This window comes from Eretmochelys imbricata, chromosome 13 (genome assembly GCF_965152235.1).
Source record: "Eretmochelys imbricata isolate rEreImb1 chromosome 13, rEreImb1.hap1, whole genome shotgun sequence".
NCBI classification, from domain to species: Eukaryota; Metazoa; Chordata; order Testudines; family Cheloniidae; genus Eretmochelys; species Eretmochelys imbricata.
In genome coordinates this window covers 16,588,543-16,615,818 of record NC_135584.1, presented here as the reverse complement: position 1 = coordinate 16,615,818, position 27,276 = coordinate 16,588,543, and the positions used below count along the sequence as shown (strand labels likewise).

The 27,276-nt window shown below is 45.8% G+C and overlaps 1 long non-coding RNA gene across 1 annotated transcript in view; it reads right to left on the bottom strand.

Annotated features, from left to right (window-relative positions):
* Window positions 1–947: 947 nt before the first annotated feature.
* The window catches only part of LOC144273443 (uncharacterized), a 31,715-nt gene continuing 5,386 nt past the window's right edge, over window positions 948–27,276 (bottom strand). The window contains exons 2-5 of the long non-coding RNA XR_013347761.1: window positions 10,940–11,031; window positions 4,742–4,921; window positions 3,782–3,835; window positions 948–3,670 (exon numbers count right to left, since the gene is read on the bottom strand). This is a non-coding gene — a long non-coding RNA (uncharacterized LOC144273443). The remainder of the gene's footprint in view (window positions 3,671–3,781; window positions 3,836–4,741; window positions 4,922–10,939; window positions 11,032–27,276) is intronic.

The window sequence follows — 27,276 nt, the reverse complement described above, 5'->3', positions numbered from 1 at the left end:
TTTCTATCTAATCTATCTGTCTGCACATTAATGCCATGCTCATCGTCACTGTAGTAGCTGAGAGCCTTTTACATATCAGTTTCTCTGATCCCTTTTCAAGGTGACACCATCTTCCACAGCCCGTGTGCTCAAGAAGCACGGCCATTTCCTAGGGCTGTGCAAGATCTAGGGTGCAGATACTTTGCCCACGAGACACAAGCTTGAAAGCCAGAGGTGCATGACAGCTCTGCTGCGGGCAAGCAGTTGTCTGCTGAAGCAGCACCCGCCAGGGGGACACAGTGCCATTGAGCAGGTACATACCGCCAGGAAATACACACTGCTCTGCCTTATAGCCACTGCTTGGGCTTGAGGAGAACAAACAGGCCCACAGGTCTGGGGCCCACTGAGTTAGTCATTGTTCTTTGGCAACCCATTTGTCTTCCTTCTGCAGGGACTTAAGCAGGTGGCTGTACCTCAGGAGGGTGCTAAGCGAGCCCTCATTTCCTACTGGGCAGGCAGTTCAGGCAGGGAGCTGATATGGATTAGGGCCTTCAAGCATTCTAGGCAGCCCCCTTTTCACCCCAGTACCCTCTCCAACAATGCAAACTTGCATGCTCCATGCAAACACTTCACCCCACAAAGCCAAGGACCCACAAGGCTATATTGGGGTGGGGAGAAGGTATTATGGTGGGGTGCAAAATTTCCCCCAAACCACCTTCCTGGATCCTCCTAGCCCTGCCTGTGCCAGGAAGCAAAAGTGTCAGGGACCCCATCTACACTGGGAAATTTCAGCGCTTCCCACCCCTGTTCCGTTGGTCTAGTGCTGGTGCAGTTCCCCTGGTGAGAATAGTAGGGCAGACAGTGGGTGCAAGTGTTTTTACCACTTGTTATGATCTGCTGCACCCAGAACAGCCATCTTAAAATACAAGGAAATTAAGACAAGAATCACAGGTAGGTGGTCAATCAAAACATGTAATAACCAGCAACAGCCTGAACAAAACATAATACAGTCCAAATGGCAGGTATGTAGCAGCAACTGCACACACCTAATGCTATGTACACACACACACAAACACACCCCCGCATGCACATGTGTGCAAACTGGACCACGGAGTTGAGGGAGCAGGCACCAAAAAACAAACAGGAACAGAGGGCAGGCAGCAATAAGGATACACACACCCCCATCATTACACCACTGGGTCATCCTACCCTGCACATCTTGGAACACATCCCGTTTTTTTAATGTACATGGACAAAGCTAGTCCACGCCAGTTTTTACGGACCAGATCAGCCGAGTGCACAATTTTGGAAGCTGCAGCTAGGAAGAAGGATAGGCTTGTGCTTAAGACCCCAGCTGTGGTATCAGGGGACCTGAGCTCGTTTCCCAGCTCTGCCCTAAATTCCAGGGGCCTATGGACAAGTCACCTGATCTTTCTCTTCCTCACTGTCCCCATCTGTAAAGCAGGGCTGCCAATCCCTAACCATCTCAGAAGGGCTCTTTGCGGCTTAATTCATTCCAAGGCATTAAAAGCCGTCAGCTCCTTGGAAGGACACTACCACAGCAGTGTGTATTATGATGATGATGTGGCCCTTCAAGCCTGCATGACAAAAACCCTGGAGTGGCGAAAATATTTTCACTGTGAACACGATTGCAGCAGAAAACAGTCTCTGTGAGAGGGCACATGGGAGAGTCATGCTCTGTCAGTCATCTTTCTCTGCTCTCTGCATGTGTCTCCCAAGCTCTTCTCAGGGTCTGCTGCAGCAGAGCCTTGTGTCCGCTACATGGGATCAATGTCTAGACACCTCCCAACTGAGATATTGTTTTCAATATGCTTGGCGTTGATGCAAACTTTCCCTCCATTCCATAGCTGTTTATTTTGCTCTCGCCGCCTTACGTACGTTACCTTTGTTCATGTATCAATATTCCCTCCAGGTAACAAGGGAGGTTTTATTTGTAAGGGACTGAAGCCAAACTGTGCTCATCGCAAGAATTCACACAGTAGGTTAAGCAAACACAGAAGCGACACACGGCTTCCCCAGCAATCGGTCCCTTCAGCCAACACCTCAGCTTGGGTGTTTTGGTGCGGCTGGTTTATAATGGTGCATAACCAGAGCATGTCAATGGGGTTATTTCAAACTCATCCATCTGGCTGATAATGATAAGGTAATCTGAATGGCTCCATTGAGCAGACTAATGAGGGATGCTACCTTCAGAAGCTAGATCGTTCTAGCTATGAATAGATACAGAACAGGAAAGCAGTCACAGCAATGCTTCTTTTCACTGTGGGGGAACGTGTCTAGGTTTAAAGGCTCCAAAGTACCCACCACATGTTATAATTGGGTCTGACCCTAATGCGCAACCTGGCTTCCAGGAACAGGAAAGAACAACAGCTGGTGCGGGGAGGGAGCTGCTTTATACAGAGAGGGACAAACACACAAAACTGTCAAGGGGTCAGCCCCTCTCACACAGGCCGTGCAAGTCTGCCATGCTCTCGGCCTGCCAAGGAGTCAATTTGGGCCAAAGGCCCAGCAGCAGGGACACACGAGCATTATGGACAGAGGAAGCTTCCCTTATAAAATGAGAGGCAGGGCTAATTATCCAGTGGTTAGGGCACTAGCCTAGGTCTTGGGAGGCTCTTCAAGTTTCTGCTCTGCCACAGATTTCCTCTGTGACCGCTTGGGCAAGTCATTTAGGGCCAGGTTTTAGGCACCTAAAGATGCAGCTCAGAGCTTTTGAAAATCCCACTCATTGCCCACCTGGATCATTTGGTGCACTAAAAATCTGGCCTCTCGTCTCTCTGTGCCTCCATTCCCCACCTGTAAAATGGGAATAACGGCACTTGCAAAGGGCATTGGGAGGATGAATACTTTTGTTCTGTGTTTGTCCATACTGGGGTCCTGGCCTGTGACTGGGGCTCCTAGGCTGTACTGCATAACAAAGAATTACTACTACTAATAATAAATGCATTAAAGATTGTGAGTCGCTCAGTTAATGGGGGCCAGATAAGAAGCTTAGCTAGATAAAGACAACAAGGCAGTATTGTGCAGTAACGGACCACAATAAGTTACAGCTCCTTGCCTTCATCTTCCAGGCTCCACACCACCCCATCTTGCACATGCCTCCACCCTCCCTCCTGTACCCCATTGGCCTGGCAGCAGTCTAGCCGCCGGATGCTGTAGTCCACGGGGATGGGAGCGTTGGAGTTTATTCAAAGTTTATCCTGTTGCTCATTTCATTGGCTGGGGAAACAATAGCCAGGGTCAGAGCTTAGTGGGACTGAGCAGGTAAAACAGAGGGGTCAAGAAGATAAACATGTTCCAAATTGGCACCACTGAGGCCCAAGGCCAGAGCTCTTTCAGGGATTAAGTCCCGGGTGCTTTGTATGAGTCACGTATTTTCCTACTTACCAATAGTAATCTAGGCAGGCTCACTGACACAGTGTGGCAGGAAAGCCCAATTGTTCTAATGGAGACATCGCGTGAGGGTGAATGTAACAGCAACTGGCAGGAAGAGATGCGCTGAGATATAACCACAGAGCTAGTGGCCATATGGAAACTTTAGTTGGGCACTGGACACCCAGCCTGTGTCAGTGCCTAGGGTACATTCATATTTCTTAGCATATTGTAAATATGCATCTGCACTTCTTGTCTTTCCTTTGTAACCACAGGAAGAGTTGAAACCACACACTGCCTGGACCGGGGAGAAGTGGAAATCTATCAGAAATGTGTGTTAAGGTTAGTCCCCTCGCACCCCCATTGTATGCACTTCCAAAGGCATATTTCATACATGGCCATGACCTACCTGCCCATCTTCTCTGGGCTGGGTGCTCATCATGGATACACCATCCGTGGGCTCCTTTCACCAGGAGAACAGAGAAGGAGAATTGGACAAGAACAGTCAGAAAATTCAGTGACTGGCCATAGAAAATTACTCATAACGCCCTGTGAAAAGCAGATCCTAAATGGCAATTCTGTACACAAAAGCATGCATGCAATTGCGAGTCTAATTTGCTCATGCAGTAACTACAGTTGCCCAAGCAAAGTGGGTAGTTGCCCATACAAACCAGCTGGTTAGACATGTGCCAGTAACTGATCAGCTGAATGTCAGACCGCCTGCACAGTCACTGGAATTGTGCACAAACGCGTGCATGATTTTCACATAAATGTACTTTGTATTTATAAAAAACTTTAAAAAATAAGGATCATTCTGAGAAGTCAGGAGGGAAAAGAGCTCAGAGGAGACCCAGTAATAACGGATGAGTCATTCCAACATTATGGGCCTGATTCCAGAATCTGGCTGTGCAGTACTTAGTGCAGGAGCTGAGCTGTGTGGAGGACGTGGCTCTAAGCCACCTTCCCGCTCTCCTGATCGTTGGCTTAAGGATTTAGAGCATTCCGCTGGCCAAGCATCAGCAGAGGGCCCCAGCTCCACCCCTCATGTCCCTTATCCTCCCTACATCTTGTGGGAGGAGATCGGTAAGTGGCATAGAGCCAGCTGCGCTGGCTTTACATCCCCCAGGGATTCCCCTACATCTGGGAAGCCTCTCCATCCTCTTTGGGCAACTGTCCACCTTCTTTGGGCCACCAGAGCAGCACAAAGAGGAGAGAGGAAGGGGCCAAGCCTGGTTCTATGATTGGTGTGATAAGAATATGAGCTACACAGGCTGTAATAGACACCACAATGAGTGCAGGAGAAGAGGACCCATGACTTATTACAATAGGGACAGACATGGCTGAAATAATGGAAAGGCCTGTACTTTACCAATGTGCTTCCCTCTGATCCAGACGCTTATGTTGTCTCTGCACTGAGAAAATACAGACACCCACGGCTCACATGCGATGCGAGGAACTTCCAAATGGTTTAGATATGCCTGCTCATGTTGCAACTCATGACCAAAGGCTGCTTGTTGCAAAACAAACCACACTTGACGTCACCACACAGCTGGGAAGAGAGTGATTTTTTTTTCAGATCACAGCAAATAGCCACAGAGATCTGTGAAGCTGGGTTACGAGCAGCCTCTTCAGCAGTTACAAAACTAAATCAACGTTAGCTGGTGTTTGTGAAATGGGTGGGGAGCTTTGTGCAATCCTTGTGGTGCAGGAGAACATCGTCAGAGTAACAGGATGAATGCTAGTGGAGGGGAAAGCCGATCGGTAAGGTGCTCTCCAGTTGAAGGCACTCACCATCACTCAGGATGAAGCCCAGGGTTCACAGGGTCAGTTATGAGAAGTACCCAAGTGGTCAAATGACACTTCAGAGTCCAACACACCCAGGAGAGCGTAGTCTGAGACTTACACGCCAATCAATTCCAAAACATTCACTGCCACTAGATGTCACTGAGGCCAAGAGCTTTTGTAGGATTCAGAAGAAGATTAAATAGGAGAGCACTCAGTTACATTAGTAGGATTAAACAGTTATATTAAGGATCTTCAGGTTCTGTTGGCTCAAACCAACAATTAAGTGTCTGGGATTAGGTAGAAAGTTCCCCTAGGGGCTAGTTATTTCTTCATTGTCCTCTATGGGGTTTCTTGCCCCTTCCTCTGAAGCATCTGGCAGTGGCCATTGTCAGAGACAAGATATGGGACTGGATGGACCCTGGTTTTGATCAGTAGGGCATTTCCTGTGTTCCTATATTGCTCTTATTGTAGGTTCCAATATGCACGTGACGCCATGCTATTAATCTAAGGCTCTTATATGGCCTCCATTACCATGATGTCTGAGCACCTCACAACCTTTAATGTGTTTATGCTTACAATACCCCTGTGAAGTAGGACTGTGCTGTTATCCCATTTTGCAGCTGGGGAACTGAGGCACAGAGAGGCTAAGTGACTTGCCCCAGGTCACATAGAACATCTGTGGAAAAGCAGGGAGTTGAACCGAGGTTTCCTCAGTTCCAGGCAAATGCACTAAGCACGGGGTGATCATTCCTCTCTCAGTTAGAACAAGGAATACGCTGGAGTGGATCCTGCAGCTTTATAAGGCTGTGTTCTTCCCAGGGTCAACGGGAAATAGCAGGGCCAACATGGTAATTGATTTTCTATTCTTTCCCTGGAGGGGTTTTTTGACTGCACAGTTTCAGCACTTTTGAAATCCCACGCTGCTCTTTTGGCTTCCAGGTAAAGAACACTTCTCTGCAAGCGTCCCAGAGGCCTTTGCAGGTGCTTCATCTGCATTTGTGCAACCTTCCTGGGATCTGGAGCCAATTCAGCAAGAGAACCTGGGCCAAGAACTGCTTGACAATCACTTGACTGCTCTTAGTGAGCTGTGGCCCACCCTGCCGATCCCCGGATGTGGCTGAGCTTCCAGCCTTGCCCTCACCTCTCCATGCCTCTTAGGCTCTGTACCAGTGAGCAGACGCAGCAGAGGGTGATGACACAGCAAGGATCTGACCCAACACTGTCTGCTGCCAATTCTCATTCCGCTCCAAGGCGGTCTATTAGATCAACGCCTGGCAATCTCAGCCTCTGGTTTACAGACTAAGGGCTCTATCCTGCAAGGTGCTGAGCTCCCTCTACTCTCCTTGAATTAGCCACCCAGCACTTTACAGGATCAGGCCCTGAAGCTAACCAAAGGCCACATGTTCCAGTGTTACTATTCCATTTTCACCCTGTGCGGAGACCGGCTTACACTCTCCATGGGTAGGCAGTCGGGAGCTTTTCTTTTACTTTGTCCGACATTGAGCCCACGGCTTGTAAACTAAAATCAAGTTGATTTGCATTTTCCATGGGCAGCTTAGAGTCATGGATAATTCATTCTCCACACATCTCTAATTAAAATGCTGCCCAGCAGGCTAAACAGGGCTGGGATTTAGCCAAATGTCCCCCTGGCCAGGTTGGGTCAGGAAGGCCCAATGTGGCTTGAATTTTGGGTGTAGTATCACTTACCGTGCTGCATCCAAACCACAGGACAACTAGGATAGGCGACCTTTCAGGACATGGAAGATTTGAAAGCTCTGAGCAGAGGTGAAGTGCAGCCGCTCAGGAAGGAATCCTGCAAATTAAAGGCCTGATCCAAATCCAACCAAGTCTTTCCATTTCCTTGGGATCAGGGGGCTAAATGCTATTCCAAAGGGGAAGCAGTGACTTGGATTCCCGCAATATATTTATTTCAATACATACATGCAGAAGGAGCTCACTGGAACCTGCGGCCAGCTTTTTGGGGCACTAGCCCTACAGGGCACTTATTGATTTTTCCCTTTTAATTCTGGTTAGCTACAGAAATAGGGGATCTGATTAAGCTGTAGACCATCGAAGCTGGGTTGGGCGAGGCCTGTCAGGTGCAGCAGGTAGGCTGCTGGTTTTTCAAGCATACAGAGGATGACGATATAGCAAAACTAGCTGGATAGGCCTGGAATTCAGGCTCCCCAAAATAAACAGTGACTGTAGCTGTAAGCAGGGGAGGTTGTTAAATGAAGGAATCCTTCACACAGACCTTGGGACAGAGTTTTCACAGACTAGAGGCATTTGCTCATGCAGTTGCAGTTTCTGTGCATACAAATTAGCCGGACACAGCTGAGCACGTTTTGCACATGGAGGTGTGTGCAATCTGGCCGTTTAATCGGTTAGCAGTGTGCCTGCCACCCAGACAGAGTCTGGCATTTATCTGGAAACAGAGGCCAACTGAAATATGAAGTATTTTTATGTTTGTTTAGGAAATACCGCAGCTGCAAAACACCCATTGCTACCTACACCCATGTACACACACACATTCAGAAATTCAGTCATGTACACACACTCAATCTTACTCATAGTGTCATAATCACACACATACACACACAGGTATACACACATACATCACAGATTTGGCACCATTTAGACTCATCACATGCGTAGTACACATATACAGCACAATTCATGTTCCTATATTCCTCACGCATACACCACGTACAGTACATCGTCATTCACACACACACACACAGAGCCTCACTTCCTGGAACAGTCATTTGGCACCAGCCAAAATTTTATATGTATAGAAAGCTGCTCCCACTTTCAAGACAATCCCTCTTATATTTCCCATTAATCTAACTGCTGCTGTCCCCGTTTGGAAAGTGCTTTCACAGAACTACTTTATTACATTTCCAATGGGAAGGTTTTAGCCTTGGGTTTCTTGCTTTTGTGTGTTGTTTTTTAAGCATTGCATTCTGCTTCGGGACTAAGGAAAACAGACAATTGGGGGAGGAGAATGGGGGCTACGAGAGAATTGGTTACATTTCCAGCTTTGCTAATGAGAACTCCAAATGTGCTCAGTGGGCTGCTCTCAGCATGGAGCTCTCAGCAGCGAAGACAGCCAGGGCCATTTTAATCATTTCCAGATTTGTGTGGGAGGTCAGGGCCCTGGGGTGCCGCTCCATGTCAGTTTTATAAACACTGCAGTTTTTCCAGATGGTCTCTGGCTCCAGCCTGGCTAGCAGGTTGATTGGGCCAGACCAAAATAACAACAGGTGGAGAACAGGCCATGACTGCCTGACGCTATCTCCTTTTTCCATCTATTCCCCCAAAGATTTTTTTTTCTTTGCAGAAAACAATTAACATTTGCTGGGGCAGATCTGCGGAGGCAGCGGTGGGGAGGCCAGCTCCAAGGTCCACACCTTTGCATCGAGTGCAAGTGCAACATGCATCTCTGTACGCCAGGTCCTTGCCAGGACTGGGTGTGACTTAAAGGCCAACCACACTCCTGGAATCACATGTTCCTTTGTGTTTGGGTTTCTTTCTTTGCTTGGCTGTTTGACTTTACCCAGCACAGCCCCTATGCCAAGCACCATACAAACCCTCACAACGCTGTCCACACGGGAGAGAGATTATGCACAAATTGGGGGGAAACTGAGGCACACAGTTACCTAGGGCCAGATTTGTCAAAAGTGTTAAAGGAATGAAAACATTGTGTACAAAATGCATGTTCAGTTGTGTATCTAATTTGCATAGACAGACACAAAAGTTAAGCATATAAATGGAGGAATTAGGCTTCCAAATTGGGTGGTGAACCATACCGGTATACAACTGACCATTTTGCACTTGCAGTCACAGCAATTGCACAGATTGGTTCTGCAGCCGAGCGTGCCTTTTGGACGTACATTCGTATGCCTAAATATTTTGAAAATCTGGCACTATATATATATGCCTTGCCCAAGGCTAAACCACAAAGTTCCGAAGTCCAGACTAGAAAATGGACTTCCTGCTTTCCAAAGACCGCCACTGCTTGTTCCATAGACAAGGGCAGTAAAAAAGGGGAGGCTTTTCATCTACCCACACTGATACAATGGTCCCACTTTTGCAGGAGCAATCAACCAAACATAACGGATTCCATCCCAAAATTGAGGATGCAGACATTTCCACGTGCAAAGCATGTGCAAAGTGTAGGTCAGACAGAGCTGGCCATTCACTCCTCAGTTTCTCTCTCTCTTATTGGCATTAGTAAACTGCAGCAGCTCAAAGCGCCCAATTAGACCCAAGGCATCAGGGGTTCGACTTGAAAAGAAAGAAGCCCTCTCTCCCTTAGCTGCTTTATCCTGAGGATTTTCTGTTGTTTCCTAGCTAAGGAGCTGACTCAGCAGATCAACTGCAAAGATTCAGACCAACAGACTTTATTCCATGACTGGATCTCAATCTTTACTCTTCTGAGTCCTGCGGTGACATTCCTCCTTCATCTTTTTCATTAACTCTTTAGGAATGTAGTTCCAAATTGATCACCCAGGAGTATGAAGTCTGCTGTGTACATTTCCAGGGCTGAGAGGCAAAACTAAGTCTCCATGGCACATCGACTCCTTCGCTTCTCCACTGAGACAGCCAGCAAGGGTGCCCCATTAGTGCCATTAGTTTTGGTGGCTTTGTGTTGTGGACACTTGTCCACCAGGAGCTGCTCTGAGACCCATCATCTAGAGGGTAGGGGTATATTTCAAGAGTCAGTGGGTGAGACTCTTTGGCCTGCAATCTGTACAGGCTCAGATTAGATGATCATTATCATCCCTTCTGGCTTTAAAGTCTATGAGCTCATTCTGGACTGGGCTAGATTTGAACCATCAGCCCCGTGTTGACAGGCTATTAGTAAATGCCGGCTCTCTGTAATTTTAGATTTTACAGAATTTACAAACAATTTTAGATTTTTTCCTCCCCCCCCTCCTCCAAATTTTGAATTATTCTGCTTTATTTTCCACCCTGGTTCTAGACTTTGAGTTTACGGCTCTTGTGCCACTGAAAGGCAAATCAATCTCCGGCTAGCTGTGTGGAAGCTGACATTTGGTACTGTGGGCTCCACAAACTAGCTTCTTAATAGCAGTCACAGCAGTAATACTGTAGCAGGCAGCGTAGGAAGTGTCTGTTAAACTGGGACGTCAGGCTAATATCTGAGGTCTGGCGCAATCCTGCCCTCTGAGTCCATGTGCTCTGGCAAGTACCGTGGGGGCCTGTACTGTAAAGCCTCAAGGGCTCAAATGCCAGGGGGCACACGGAATATGTTCCAATGGCGGCAGGTTTGTAGAGTCGTGAGGTAACTCAGATAGACTGGGTAACACAATCCTGTTTGGGTGATTATAGAGTTTGGATAGTCAAGGTTATGCTGTACTGTTCTTGATCCACAGCAAAAGTCTCATTGATCTCATGGGGCTGCTATAAACACATCAGGCCAACTCCTCAGCTGGTGTGACACAGCATGGCTCCATTATGGCCAATGGAGCTACATTGATTTTCGTCAGCCACAGACTAGCCCATCACATTCTGCAGCTCCAAGCAGAAAGATAGGAGTTGAGGGTTGTCTTAATAGATACCTGGAAAACCACTGTTTTCAACTACACTCAGACTGATCTGCACTTCACAGTCGGGACTATTTCACATTTGCCTTACCGTGAAAGAGGCTCTGTGGGCCAAATCCTCATACCCAGGAGGTGGAGTTTTGGCCACAGGTTATAAAATGCCTGTGGGTGTAAATTAGAAAGTGTATGTTATGCACACCAAGCCAAGTACTTACTCATGTCTGCAGCTGCTCATTTTAGACATCTAACAGCAGCGAGTGTAGTTTACTCATGCAAGTCCTGGGGTGAAACTACACAGGTACAAGGCCTGAATTAAAAGAAATAAAAACAAGCCCTGTAATCATGCATAAAAAGCCTTCACCTAACTTGTGCAAACAATTATTCCAGCAGTGCACATCAGTTCACAAGTAAATGTGTCTAATTAGCCATCTGTGCTTTCTATTGCCACAACTGTGGTCATTTCAGGTGCAAAATGAGCATGCAGGACATGGGCACACTTTTTGGGCCTCTTCTCTAAATATCTGGGCCATAGTATTGGCTGGCTGAACAGTAAGGATCTATAGTTGAAACGTTCCAAAGGGGCCTCAGCCAGGCCTCCGAGGGTGATATTTTCAAAAGTACCTTGGAGAGTTAGGCACCCAGACCCATATCCTCACAGACATTTAAGTGGCTAGCTCCTATGGAACTAAATACCTTTGAAAATCTGGGCCCCAGTTCCTACTGACATTCAATAGGAGTTAGGCACCCAGTACCCTTAGGCACTTTTGAAAAATCTGTTTTGGTGATTTGCCTTCATAGATCTTCATTTTCCAGAAGAACGTCAAAGCTCCATTAATCAGGATATTTGCCCATTCTCAGCCCTAACACTAACCTCTTTCTACAGACTACAGATTTCTTCCATAGCAAATAGTCCCCTTACGTCTAAAACACACTGACGCAGAAGAATGTAAGTCCCCCACTGTTAATTACACAATCCCAGGATAAATATAGCTCTGCCCCGTCCCTGTAATTTGTATAAATTGCTCACAATGTTGCAATTTAGTATTTAAGTCCAATTTATTTTGTGTTGATTAATGGAAAAGAGGCTTCCTCCTGTGACCAATAAAAAAGCACTTGCAGGCAAAGAGCTCCATATAAGGAGCCTGCAAGGGGGCTCTGCTCTGTCAAACTGCACACAATCCCACAAGCATGTCCGTCAAGGGTCTGCCAGCTGCTCCCAGGAGACAGCCAGTTTACCCAATGGTTTGTGTGACAGAAGAATTTCCTTGCCTGTTATCACATGGAAACCTCCACCAGTGCAAAAGCAGCAAAAAAGGGAACGAAACATTCATTACTGAATGTATGTTTTTGTATATGCAATTTCCATGAGGCAGGGGAGCAATTGCACATCTAGTTTGCATACATAATCATCATGATTGCATGCACAAATCCACTGCATGTACAGATTCACTGCATGTACAGGCAAATGGCCATTTGGGTCAATTTGTATAAGCAACATACCCATGGGGGTGGGGGAGTGTATATATGTGTGTGTGAGAGAGAGAGAAATAGTCACAAAACAGGTAAATAGATTCACTTCTGCCACAGCTACATCTACGCACACACACACAAAGCCAAACAAACAAAAAGCTCAACCACAGCAACCAAACCCAGGAAATCTATCTTGTCTGCTTCATTAAGAAATCTAGGAAATTTAGAACCTTATACTTTGCATTTTTGACTATCTCCTAAAATGGAAATTATGAATTTCCGCACTTTAGGGTCTGGAAAGCTTTACTCTGGGAGTTATGCAGGACAGCAAATCTGGAAACTCTCGAAGCTGGTGTGTTAGCTGTGGTAGATTCCTCTCTCTCCTTTCCCCCCAGCCTTTTGCTAGCATTATTGGTTGTTTAGGATCCCCAATTGAGCCAGTTTGAATAGGCCCCAAGCCTGAGAACACTTATATGCCTAACTTTGCTCATGTGAGCAACCCAATTTAAATCAGTGATCCTACTCACATAAGTACAACTACATGTGTGTAAGCATTTGCAGGATGCAGGGATTTGGTTGCTAGCTCATCATGGCAGAGAACAGGTCTCTACTTCTTTCTGTGAAGTACCTAGCACACTCAGAATAATAAATAAATACTTTTGCACTCATAGGTTATTTTATCCTCAGAATTTAAAGCACTTTACACAAGTATGTAAGTAAGTGAGACAGAGAGAGGTTAAGTGACTTGGCCAACGTCAACCAGTGATTCCGTGGCAGAGTCAGGAATAGAACTAAAGGTTCCTATGCCCAACCTCTAACCCCTGACACTTGAGAGTATTAACAAATAAAATCAGAGTTTGGTTTGCAGAGGGAGGCTCTCCACATCCCTCCCCCTTTACACTGGTCATTTTCATGATCTCTAACTTTTCCCTGACATAGGGAGGTCAGCTCTTGTCTCTCTGCAGCAATGGCAGTTCCACCACCTACTTGGGCAACTTGTTCCACTGCCCTGACTGTCGAAGGGAGCCATAGAACGTTAGCTGATATTTTACTGAAGGGCTCCCTGCTGCAGCTTAAACCCTTGTTCTCGCCTTAGGGCCACATCCTGGTACCACAGAACTCATGGCAAAACGCCCTTTGACTTCAATAAAACTAGGACTTGGCCTAGTGAGAATAAATGCTGAGCCCTGATCTTGCCACACCTGTAGGTAGTGTGAACTATAATATCTGTATATTTTTTGTCAACACTTCTGAAGTGTGAGCAGCTGTTGCCCCACATTCCACAACGGGAGCCCATAATGATTTCTTCTGTTACTGGCACTCGTAACTCTCTAGGTCTTAACACCCAGAAAACACTAGTCTCTGGCAAATGCTATTTTCAGGCATAAAGGAATTGTTCATATAAAATCAGAGCATTTCTTTAGAAAGGCTCTGAAGCTACATAAATCAAGCTACCCACACAGCCCACAGCCAACACCACAAGGAGCTATCAGAAATGACACACAGTAGATCTTTCTCCAGAACCATGTCGGGTGGAAATTGCATCATTTGTGCATGGACAGGAAAGTGGGCTCCAGTTTTTACGAAGATGCTGAATAAAAAGAACCTCTCTCCCTAGAAATAGATGTGTTTCAATGACAGGTGGCTCCATGGTAGTTGCATACGTTGATACGGCAAAACACAAAATGCAACATTCTGGCCCCACTGAAGTCTATGGCAAAATTCCCATTAACTTCAGTGGGGACAGCATGTCAACTAAACTCTCCAGAAAATGACCCAGTGTCTCCTTGTTACCTCATGAGCTATTGGGAACCTCCCATCTAATATGGATGTGTGTGAATGGATGCAGTAATTCATGCTGTGATACCCGGCTAAGGTTTTTAAAAGTGACTAGTGATATTAGGTGGTTCAATTTTTAGGTGCTCATCTCGAGATGCCTTAAAAGAGACCTGATCTTCAGAAAGTGCTCAGTGCCCCCTCTCTGAAAATCAGACCTCCTCAAGGCATCTCTCATTGGGCTTTGAAAAACGGAGCCACTCAAAATCACCAGTCACTTTGGGAAATCTTGGCCAGCAGGGTCCACCCACCAGCTCCTCATTGGAGAGGTGGGGATTCAGCCACCTGCCTTGATACCTGATAGCAGATGGGATTTAGTAACTGTATTTAACCCTTGAAATTGGGCTCATAGATTTGACGTTGAGACAGACACTGAAGGTTGAGACAGACAAGGAATGCCACTTGCAGGGGTATGAATGAAACTGCACGTGCTCGGAGTCTCAGCATTTGTACTTGCAGTCAATGCAGAATCCGTTCCCTCAGCCCAGTGAGGAATGGGTTAGTAAAGCTGAGATCCTCTCCTGAACTGTTGCCTAGCATTGCTGTGCCCTGGAAAGCCCTCTTTCAGGAAAGTGGGAAATACATGCTTCATTTTAAGCATATTAAATCCCAATGGAACTTAAGCATGTGCTTTAGCGCTTCTTGGAATGGATGCTTTAAAGAGCTGGGATGTTGCACTCCAGAAGTGCAATACCTGGACACAGGGGATTCTTCAGGGGTGAATGGCAGTGTCAGCAATGACAAATTTATCATTCTTCTCTGCAAAGTCAATATACGGTTGAACTGAACATTGGAAAATATAAACATTGCTATGGACTTGGGTTTCCGACACCCCCAGTTTGGGTGGCTGCTGCCACCACCGTGCTTTGCACCTGCAAATGTTACCTTGCATAACCCCCTCGCTCTGATCCCTTCTTTCAAGGACCCTGTCCCCAAGAGTAGGGAGCTCACTAATAAATACGGTGGATGCTATTTGAAGGCCACTGCAGGAAAAGCCAGTCACCACAGCTCCACTCCAGACTGTATTAAGAACTCTTACTTTATTAATTACAAGTGAGCCTATGAATGAATGAATTTAGAGTCCCCTTCTGGAACCATCAGCCAGGTCCCGGAACAACCCAGCTGTAACTGGCAAGTCTCAACACTCTCTGCAAAGAGTTCTTTTATGTAGTACAATTATTATCTATATATGCACATATATACAGTGTGTGTGTGTATCTACACTTCCCATTCCTCTAGGCTTAGCACTGAGAGTGGGAGAAACAGAGGCTGTTTCTTTTATTAGACAAAAGAAAAATAATGAAGGACGGACATAGGAAGCCCACACATTAAGCCACCCTCTTGGAATATTCTACCAAGCTCTGTTCCCATGTTGCTTCCAGAGACTCAGGCTAGCATCCCTTATTGGTTGCACCTGGCTGCTATTAACTATTCAATCAAAAAGGGATCACAAGCCAGATCGGAACTTTTTTACACAACAAACGCTGTTTGTTTTTTGGTGGGTTTTTTTTTAAAGCTAACTCTGGCCTTTGTTAAAATGAGCAAGATTTTTCTCTGCTTCAGAAAGCAGGAGGTGACGCAAACACATTTATAACTGGCTGAGAGGAGCCAGTTACAATATTATAAAAAAAAAAAATTACAATACAAACTAGGACCAATTGCTACCCCTGGGAAAAATCAGGAGATTGTTGGTTGGGAGGCGGGATCCAGCTTACATGAAATATTAGAACCATCCTAGAACCTTCACCCAAACTGAACCTCAACTAAAACTTTGTGTGTGCGGGGGGGAGGGAGAGGAAGAAAGAATAATTATAAATATATTATTGGTGACAGTGCCATTCACCCCCAAATACTGTCTGTGTCTAGGTGTCTAAAAACTTGGGTTATATTTTTTCTACCCTGTTTCTTTTCATTGTCTAGGGGTTTGGGGTTTCCTCGTTCTGGATGAGATGACATAAGAATTGCCAAACTGGGTCAGACCAATGGGTCATCTAGCCCAGTATTCTGTCTTCTGACTGTGGCCAGTGCCAAATGTTTCAGAGGGAATGAACAGAACAGGGGAATTTTGAGTGATCCATCACCTACCGTCCAGTCTGAACTTCTAGCACTCAGAGGCTTAGGGACACCCAGAGCATGGGGTTCCGTCCCTGACCATCTTGGCTAACAGCCACTGATGGATCTATCCTTCATGAACTTATCTACTTCTTTTTTGAACCTATACTTTTGGCCTTCACAACATCCCATTGCAATGAGTTCCACAGATTGACTGTGTACGGTGTGAATCATTATATGTTGTATGGCATAATGAGAAAGCTTAGTCTTGTGAAATTTCCAGCCTAGTTTGGGAACCTTGGAAAGTTCAGAGAGCTGAGATAAGTAGCCAGACTTTGGGGCACTTGTCTGAACCAAACAGAATTGCTGAACCTTTTTAGGTTCAACCATAATTAAAGGCCACATCAGCCCACATGTGAGAAATACCTGCACAAGATACTGGCCAGTTCTTGTGCTCCCACTCATGGAGCTTTCACTTCATCCTTGCATTGATGGAGGTTCTTCCTATCCCTAGAAGAATGGGCAAAGAGGTTCATCCTAAACCCATGGATGTCGCAAGATCTGTATGTATCTTGGGAGAACTGCAATAGGCTTGATGCTTCCTGCCTCTCCCATCCCCCACTTATTATTATTTTTTAACATTTATATTGTGATGGTGCTCAGAGGCCTCAAAGAAGTTGGGGCCTCATTGTGCTAGGCGCTGTGCAGAAATACAATAAGAGACAGTCCTATAGCAGTGATACTTCCTCGTGAACAACAGAAATGCACTTTTTGAATTTTCTTGACTTTAGCAAAGCTTTTGACACGGTCTCCCACAGTATTCTTGTCAGCAAGTTAAAGAAGTATGGGCTGGATGAATGCACTATAAGGTGGGTAGAAAGTTGGCTAGATTGTCGGGCTCAACGGGTAGTGATCAATGGCTCCATGTCTAGTTGGCAGCCGGTGTGAAGTGGAGTGCCCCAGGGGTCAGTCCTGGGGCCGGTTTTGTTCAATATCTTCATAAATGATCTGGAGGATGGTGTGAATTGCACTCTCAGCAAATTTGCGGATGATACTAAACTGGGAGGAGTGGTAGATACGCTGGAGGGCAGGGATAGGATACAGAGGGACCTAGACAAATTGGAGGATTGGGCCAAAAGAAATCTGATGAGGTTCAATAAGGATAAGTGCAGGGTCCTGCACTTAGGACGGAAGAACCCAATGCACAGCTACAGACTAGGGACCGAACGGCTAGGCAGCAGTTCTGCGGAAAAGGACCTAGGGGTAACAGTGGACGAGAAGCTGGATATGAGTCAGCAGTATGCCCTTGTTGCCAAGAAGGCCAATGGCATTTTGGGATATGTAAGTAGGGGCATAGTGAGCAGATCGAGGGACATGATCGTTCCCCTCTATTCGACATTGGTGAGGCCTCATCTGGAGTACTGTGTCCAGTTTTGGGCCCCACACTACAAGAAGGATGTGGATAAATTGGAGAGAGTCCAGCGAAGGGCAACAAAAATGATTAGGGGTCTGGAACACATGACTTATGAGGAGAGGCTGAGGGAACTGGGATTGTTTAGTCTGCAGAAGAGAAGAATGAGGGGGGATTTGATAGCTGCTTTCAACTACCTGAGAGGTGGTTCCAGAGAGGATGGTTCTAGACTATTCTCAGTGGTAGAAGAGGACAGGACAAGGAGTAATGGTCTCAAGTTGCAGTGGGGGAGGTTTAGGTTGGATATTAGGAAAAACTTTTCCACTAGGAGGGTGGTGAAACACTGGAATGCGTTACCTAGGGAGGTGGTAGAATCTCCTTCCTTAGAAGTTTTTAAGGTCAGGCTTGACAAAGCCCTGGCTGGGATGATTTAATTGAGGATTGGTCCTGCTTTGAGCAGGGGGTTGGACTAGATGACCTCCTGAGATCCCTTCCAACCCTGATATTCTATGATTCTATGAATGAAAATTTCCTAGCATCCCCAACCCCAGGTGCCACCCTAAGAAATGATAATTATTCTCTCTGCTGGCCAAAGGACAGAAATATTGATATATCTTTCAGCTCAGTTATGAATAGGGTTGTTGGTTACCCACAGCACATCCCAAGCCCAATTCAACCAAAGCTGTTGCCAGGGAGATGTCTGATCTCCATATTGCAGGATGGATGATGAAGGAGTGGGAGAGGAACTGAAGAAGCAATGAAGATGGTAAAGATCCATTGGGCTGACATGTTCAGGGGTTTCACACACGTTAGAAGACCAGGGGCAAAGGTGGACATGATGGAATCCTTGTGCCTGCGTGAACCCGCATTTGCACATACCTCACATTCAGTTCACAGGCAGACTCACCTGTCGTGTGTGTACTTACCTGCTTCGCAACATGTTGTATGCTCTTTAAGGTCTGAGACAGGCACACTCATCTTAGTTATCTATTTTTCAATATTATGTTGTTTGGATTGTCACTACCTGTAATGAAGCAGCGCCCCCTCGCCCTCCAACACTCCAGGCAACCTTACTGATCTTTGAAGAACACTAGTAAATAAACATACCCATCAGGTCCCCCAGATCAAATATAATAAACCGGACACAATGTAAAAGCAACAAAAATGAATGGAGCTCCATACACAATCCCTGGAGTCCTGCCACTCCATAAACCTACCCAACAACTATGTCTGCAAAAAGAGAGGAAAGATAAGCCTTGCAGTGTGCCCAGTAAGCCAATGCAGTGGGCTGTTAAGAACCTGGAAAAGAAGCAAGTTTCCAAAGATGAGGGACTAACAGAGAGCACCCTGCCAGCCACCCTCTCTATGTTATACTGCCCAGGCATCTTCACTGACCACAGCTCAGGAAGAATGTCATGGGTGAGGGATGTCTCTTAGGTATGTTCCTGACCATTTAGTGCTTTATAGGTCTAAACCAACATCTTAAAATCAATCCAAATACCAACAGGTGACCAGGGCCGGTTGAGAGAAAGAGACTCTGCTTAACAAGCCAGCTGCCAAATTCTGCATCAGCCACACCACCATGTGGGTGAACCCATATTCCCTGGCCCCCAAGACTCATTCCATTCACATTAAACCTCTTATCATCACCCAGTCAGAACACGGAGCCATCACCATCCTTGCTGTCCTTCTCAGTACCTTTTTTATGCCTTTGCTATGTCCTCTGTTATACAGTGTTCAGATCTGAGCCCAGCACTCCAGGTGTAGTGTGGTGGTAGGGGGCTCTGACTTGAGAACTGCCACTTTTGGTCTTGCATTAAGTTCAATGGAAAGCATACAACAGAGAGAAAGTGCAGCCTGAGGATTTTGTAGATAGTAATAGACTTAGTAGACTGTAGATTTCCGAAGTAAGATTAACTGGATAGTAAGATAGCCAGACTATATACATAAGTAAGACTAACCAGATTTTATAGATTTACTTCAATTGTAAATTTTTGGGGGCAGGGCCTGTCTTTTTGTTCTGTGCTTGTCCAGTGCCTATGGGTCCTGGTCCATGACCGGAGCTCCTAGGTGCTACTTCAATCAGTTGTCATCATAAATAAATAAATGAACGGAATAAATTCTGCAATGGAAAAGACACATGTGAATGTGAAACATGCAGTGCTCTTCCAAATGTCCCTCCCAGGGATGGCTGCTCTCCGGAACTGTTACTTCCCAGAAGTAAAAAAGACATGAAGGGCATAAAATAACAATACTTTGCATTTTTTAACCTCCTGGATTCAAAGCACTTTCCAGACACTAATGAATTAACCCTCACAGCCCTCCTCCCTCTCTGTGCTTGAGGTGAGCATTATTGTCCCTGTTTCCTGATGGGGAAACTGAGGCACAGAGGGGTGCAGTGACCTGCCCAAAGCCACCCAGTGAATCAGTGACTGAGAGGGGAGGACACAGGAGCTGTGACTCACAGTCACTGACTTTAACTAGTGGACCACACGAGTCCTTCTCTATGTGAGACAGTCACTTGGTGCCACTTCCTATGGTGAGAATTCTGGTTTGTCCTGCTCTCCCACCATGAAATAAGAGAATTATCATAATATTCTGAAAATTGCTGATCAATTCCTGAGACTGTTTTGATTTCATGCTAAGTGCATTAAATCACCAGTTTCCTCTTCATTTCTCCCATAATAAGCCAGTCTGAAAAACTCATCGAGTGAGTGAATGGCCTTGTATTTACTCAAACAGTAAGCAGAAACCAAGGAATTTTTACAGATTAGATGCTTCCCGTTCCATCGATCCCAAGGAATTCTTTTTAAATACTCATTTATAAGGACCATACGCAACACATTCCTGAATGCTTTTCTCCACGCATAGACATTTTCAGATGCCTGCTGAAATATGCTTGGTTTTAAGAAGGCTCCAAGGAGGTTTTGATTTATTACTGGCGATTATCATGAGGTGAATTTCCATGCTAGATAGGAAATAGTGAATTTACTCAAGCCGGGAAGAAATGAGGAGACAAGGGGAACACGCAAGCCTACCATCTTAATATTGCTTGTTTCATGTTGCTTGTTGTTGTTTTCTGATACTTACCTCATAATCACTGATATTGTCTTTCCTGACAGAAACTTTAGCTGTTTTAAAAATTTGGCTAGACTTTATATTTGATTTACAGTAGATTTTTAGCTCCCACCGTACCCAGCTTGTTGCTGATAAGAAGAGTCTAAAATCCTTCAGAATGGAATGCAATGGCTTATCTTCATTGCTTGGAGGTGAGGCCTCAGAGTTCTTCTACACAGCCTGTAAACATAAGGCATGGTCCAATGCCCACTGAAGTCAATGGAAAGACTTGAGGTTTAGCCCACGAAAGCTTATGCCCAGATAAATTTGTTAGTCTCTAAGGTGCCACAAAGATTCCACGTTGTTTTTTCCAGTGACCACAGTGGGCTTCAGATTAGGTCCATCCATAGCAGGGGAGCCCCACTGGAAGGGCTAGGGAAATTGTGGGCTTGTCTTCACTAGAGATTTTGTCTTGAGTGTTCCTGTTAACTCGCCCCCTGTACAGATACAAAAGCCTCTCAGAGCAAGGCAGCAACCTCACTTGGAGGTATGGTGGCTGGTCTGTAACTCAAGGTGTCCCTAGAGATAATTCTGGCCAATGTCACCAGATAACAATCAAGTAATGCTGGTCCTCCAGTCCCTTCCCACAACTTCCCAGGGTACACTCAGCTGGCTTCCTGTCTTGTAACCTCCCTATTCTCTGGTCCCTGACTGGAAGTCCCCTACCTTTGTATGGTACTGAGCCTTACCTCACCCACCTTGTCTCTAATATCCTGGGACCCACATGGCTTCAACTACACGTCGTACAGCATCCTCAGTCACACGCTGAGGAAAATGGTGGAAGACCCATTCAAAACTGGCCTATGCATAACACTGGAGGACATAGAGTAACTAGGGAACCACAGTGCATTTGGGAGTGGATCACACAGCAGCTCGGTTTTCTTTACCCTCTTTCATTTCTATCATTTCAAGGGCTTTGAATGGTACCTCTAGTTTTGCAGCGTTGTTGCTCAAGCCATTACTTGGGCTTAGCAAACTGGCCGTGTTTCATAGCCGCATGTTGTATTCTCTGCTAGATAAGATAAGACGCCTAGAAGAAAGGATTTCAGAGTCCCTGACTCACTAGAGAATCTTTTCCTATATCTCAACTACAGAGGCCTATAATACACTTAGCTATTTGATAGGCTTATCAATGAAATTTAAATGCCCATCTTTTCCTCTGGAAGGGAGACTCTTATCGGGAAACAAGGTCATCCCAGTCAGGTGTTAAGCACAGAGGGCCCTAGCATTGTGCAATTGTCAGCATTCAAATGCACAATATTCTCTCACTCCTGTCTCTGCAGCCAGTTGGCTATTCCTGCTCCATGGGTTCCCCTTGAGCAAAAAGCCCCTTCTTTCTGGCAATAATTAATATTTCTTTATCAGTGCTTTGTGAGAGCATAGGGAGGTAGAGGTGTGCAAACCCCTCATTGAAACATCCTTTCCCCATCAATCTGCTGATGAAACCTGCTCTGCACCCCTTTCTGCTAGTTAGAGAAACACTGTTGCCTAAGGAATACTCTGATTCGTAACTAACAGGTTTATTGTATTTGTTTGACGGAATCTCAGCTTCTGATCACTTAGTGTATATATGAGCCTAGTTGGGCAGCCACTTGTCACCTGGAACTCCCATTGGTTTTCAAGACTGGGTCATTTAGCTTAGATTGCATTACTTGATTATTTTAGATTGTAAGGCCCTTGCCTGGTCCAGTGTTTTGTACACACTGAGAACAATGATCATACTCTGGACTCTCCCTTGCAAACAGGGAAATACTGTGCCAAATTATCCATTACGCTCTGGTCCCTTGGTGGAGGGAAATATCCTGCTGCCATAGGGCAGGCAAAGCCAATTCCTGTGCCAACTGCCCTATGTTCCCCAGCATAGGGAAATGGAGGTGTGCCAGAGACAGGAGCATGGCAGAGCTCCACCCCACTATACTACGCTATGCTGATCTTCCATTAGCATAAATAAGAGCTACCCCAACACTGCTGTAACTCATGCCAGGGCCAGGCCAGCCAAGAATCAAGGAGCTATATCCTGCTCCATAAAGGCCTCTCCACTTCTCTGCACTGAGCTGAACTCAGCTGTAGGAGGGACTTGAGCCAATATCTTTCAAATAAAATAAATTCCTGGATTAAAGATCAGACAAGAGGAAAAAAAATGTTGATGGCGAACAGGTGGAAAAGACAAGATCATTATTATTTTTCATCCGCATTTCACACATGAGAAAACTGAGGCAAACGCCACAGTGTAGATCAGAGAAAAAGCAGAGGCAGAACCCAGGTCTCCTGATTCCCAGACCAGTGCTCTAGCCACTGAATCGTACTGCCTCACATTGAGCTGAATGGCGCCGCTTGTGTGAATAGAGTTAGAGGATCAGGCCCCATTTTAGTAACACTGCAATGAAAGACCACAGCATGGCCATGGCTGACCCGGGTCAGCTGACTGGGGCTTGTGGGCTCGGGTTGCAGAGCTATAAAATTGCAGTAGAGATATTGAAGCTTGGGCTGGAGCCCCGACTCTGAGACCCCACAAGGGGGGAGGGTCTCAGAGCCTGGGCCTGGGCTCCAGCATGAGCCCAACTATCTACACTGCAATTTTTAGCCTCACAGCCCGAGCCCCAGGAGCCCGAGTCAGCTGACCCAGCCCCTGCAATTCGGAGCCACCGGCTTTTTGTCACAGTGTAGACGTACCCTAAGAGCCCTCAGACCCTAAGGGTAACAGGATAGAGCTCTGCACTCTCGCAGGTCCTCAGTTCTTCTATCGACTGCTCAAGGGATGCAATTAGCAAAGCCTCTTATTTCATTAAAATATCGTTTCGCCCTCTCCCGTATGTTTCCTGTTAGCGTCGCTTTCCCAGTGTCGCTGAGGCTGGAATATCCTGTTCAGCTCGGGGTCTGAATGGAGTGTTAAATACATGCAGGTGGGCAACCAATGAACCCCCCTTCCCCTCAGCCTAGCTGTGTATGAGGTGCAGTAATATCCTGGAGAGGCAGCAATAAGGAAAGGATTAGATCCAGGAAGGGGGAGGGGAAGCTTCCTCCCCTAGGGAGATAGGTCAGGATCCGTCATTGCAGGTTCTGTACCTGCTCTTGGATTCTCAGCCCTGCATTGTCCTGTCTGTAAAGCAGCTACAGAAAGGAGCAGACTCATTATAGCAGGAACTTCAAGGGGCCAGATGGCGCAGCTCTTACACAGGCAAGGCTCCCACTGAAGCTAATGAGAATTTTGCCTGAGTAAGAACTGAGACCAGTTCTGTGCTCAGTTACACTTGTGTGAATCCAGAGTCACTCCATTGACGTTGATGGAATTACTCCTGATTTACTCCAGCATAAAGGACAGAATTTGGCCCGAAACGCTTCATGAGTTAACGCCAGGAGCCTGATTCTCCTGTCACTTACTCTGGTGCTGGCCCTCCCTTGATGTCAGTGGAGTCACTCAAATTCACATATAGGAAAGCAGACCCAGCCCTAAAGGCATGATCCAACTTTGTCAATGCAAGTCTTTACATTGATTCCAAAGGGAGCTTGATCAGCCCCAAAATGCTTGGTTTGATTTGACTGCATGAGAATTCACCATCTTACTCTCCACCTGTGTTTTTCTTTTCCAAGTATCACATTCAAATCTCCCCTGGCTGATCTGGGATCTGAGGCCTCTCTGATAATATCAGCAGGGTTTCAGCAGTGGCCTAAAAGTGATTGGGGGAAATTCTTTTTCCCAGGCAGTAAACAAACTGCCAAGTTTTGGAGCAGTTTTCATCTGCATGTGGCTCTCTCCTAGTTCTGTGGCTCATTTCAGATCTTTGTGCTTTTCTCTCCTTACTTACGCTGAGACAGAAATAGCTCTGAGAATAATTTCAATATTTGCAACCTTGCAATAGCACCTCAAACCTGGAGATTATATTGAAGCCTCCAAGAGGATGCTGTCAGAGTTGACAAGGGATTTTCTGACCATGTGTATAGTTTACTTTTGGCCACACAGCATCGGGCTCCTGAGATGGCACAAACCTAAGCATGCCATTAACTTATGCTGAAGAGCATTTGTTATTCCCGTGCAATGTAAAATACAGCTCTGCAAAAATGGGTGGACACATGCAAAAGGTCCAGGGAAATGGCACAGTGGCCCAAAATAGATTTTAACCAGGGCATGAAATGTAAGAGAAGGGTAAAGCACTACAAACAAATGTAAATATGTTTATCTATATATCTATCTATATATATATATTACAAGAAAAAAATAAATAGGAAACTGCCATCTGAATAACATAGGAAGGCTGGTCTTGTGGTTAAGACACTCGCCTGGGACCTAGTGGATCAGAGGCCAGTTCCCACCTCCGCCACAGAGTTTTTATGTGATCTTGGGCAAACCATTTAATTGCTCTGTGCATCCTTGGACTCAGAGCGTGAGCTTCTTGTCCTTGTGGACTATGCCAGCATCATTAACCTCATTTTTGACAAGACACAGATGGACTAACTCCTCCCTTGTAGAAGGCTAGCACAAGGTCCTCTACACCACTGCAGCCCTATATCACTGGCAGGGCTTGTGTGTCACAGATAGGGTGTATGGGCCGAGTGGCCGCTGCATGCTCCGTGCAACACAGAGGTGAACTTCATGCCTGTTCTGTGACACTAGGAACAGGGTGATCCATTAACTAGGAACCCCTATATAGGGCTGAATGAGCAGTGAAAGATAATTTCATGAGTGGACTTCCTCTCCCCCTGCAGAGTCCATTTATTCTGACTTTCCGAAATTCACTCAGTAAGATCACATGGTTACCCCTGGTCCAGGAAATCTCTGCCAGAGCTGGAATCCAGTTCTTCAGAGTCCCAGGCCTATGCTTTAACCACCAGATCATGCCTCTAATACAGAGAGTGGGACAGGGAGCTGGCGTGGGGGAGGGAGCAGCATAGGGACCCATGCCATAGTCTTTTTCTGCTCAAACCTCAGCCTACAGCAAACCTGCCGTGCTCAGAACACAACAGGTTAAAATAAGGGAGGACAACTGCAACTGATCAAATAATGGCTGATTTTCCTCAGCTCTGGAGGCAATTGTCAGGCCTGTTTTTAAAGACACTCTTGTAGGCAGCCTGGCTATGCTTTTTTGCTTGAGAGGAATTCCTCTGAAACAATAATAGTGACATTGTTCCTCACTTCGCTGGCGGTTTTATAGGGCTGGCTTTGGAGAAAGGTGACCATGGAAGACTTTTGGCCACATGTGTTTACATAAGGAAATGCATGTGGGTTCTGGGGTGGCGCCTGGTGTCAGCAGCCGCTCTCTGTACTCCTGACCCTTACAGAGCTGCTTTCTTGCTTCTGGGTCCGTTTACTGCACTCCAGATGTGTGCTGGCTCCAGCATGGCTGCCGAGCTTCAGGGATCTGGCATCCCCAGGCTCATCAGTCCGTGGGGTAGAATGCCACGGTGGTTGTTTTAAAAGCTGTAACGTGTCTTGGTAACACATCATGATTTATTCAGTCCTTGTTTGACAGAGTTGCTTTATCAAAAGCTCATGTGGAGGGCTTTCCAGAGAGGAAAGGAAAGCTCTGACTTCCCCGAACGCTCCCTATATATTCAGGTTTGAATTGTGCTGTCTGCCAGGGAAAGGTATGAGCAGGTTCTTTTTGATACTCCAGATCTGCACCTTCTCAAAAAAATATCTTTGTTTGGCTTTTAAGTTGCAATAGGTATAACAAATGCATAAGATCACTAAGCATGTATAGTACTGTTCTCAGACCTTCTATACTGCAGAGGGAAAGTCCCAGGGATGTTTTGCATTATTGCACAATTGTTGTGCCTCTCCCCAAAGATGGCTGCATTTCAGGATTCCTGCGTATCAGATGTATTAAGTTTGAAAAGTCTTTATCTAACTGTAAGATATTATTATTATTAGCACGTATGAATAAAAATCATGGCCTAATCAAATTAATAATTGCCCTTCTAAGCCCCAGTTTAGTGAAGTGCTTAGCACATGTTTAAGTCTGTCCCTATTCCACAGCTATGTGCAGAACTCTTTTAAAAATCTGGCCCTAGTACTTGTTACTATCAGCAATACCATTAGCATCAAGGCATGAATCCAAGAACTAAGCCTGATGGAGAAGCATTTGCAGGATTGGGCCAGTACACAAAGCGTTAGCTAGTAGCTTTGACTTTGGGTGGCAAACTCCTAATTCCAGATTCACTCCTCAAACATTGTGGTTTCATATGTTGGATTCCAGCATTATCTGGGTCACGTCCCACTTGGGAAAGATTCAATAAAAGGAGCCGAAAGAATTAAAAAAAAAAAAAAACTAAAAAAGAAAAAATAAATAGGGTAATATCAGAGCCAAGAGTGGGGCAAAGTGCAAAGCAAATGGGGACAGAGAGAAAGGGTAATAAGGGAAGCACAGAAGGAGAAAGAGAAGCATGGTCTCTCATAGAGATCTCTCCTCATTACATGGCACGGGCTGCTGTTTAGCTAGAAACATTTTGTTTTGTTTTTTTATTAAAACGTGCTTAATAAATTAAAAGTTAAGCAATGTGCAAAAAAATGGTTTGGAAGCTCAGACTAGTTTTGTGACACCCCTCCCCAAAATAGTTTGAAAGGAGCAAACCTCAGAGTGCCCTGGGTTTGCCTGTCCCTAGTGCCAGCTGATGATGCTCGGTACTAGAGTGCAAGTGAGTTTGTCCTTAAACAATATATATTGGAGC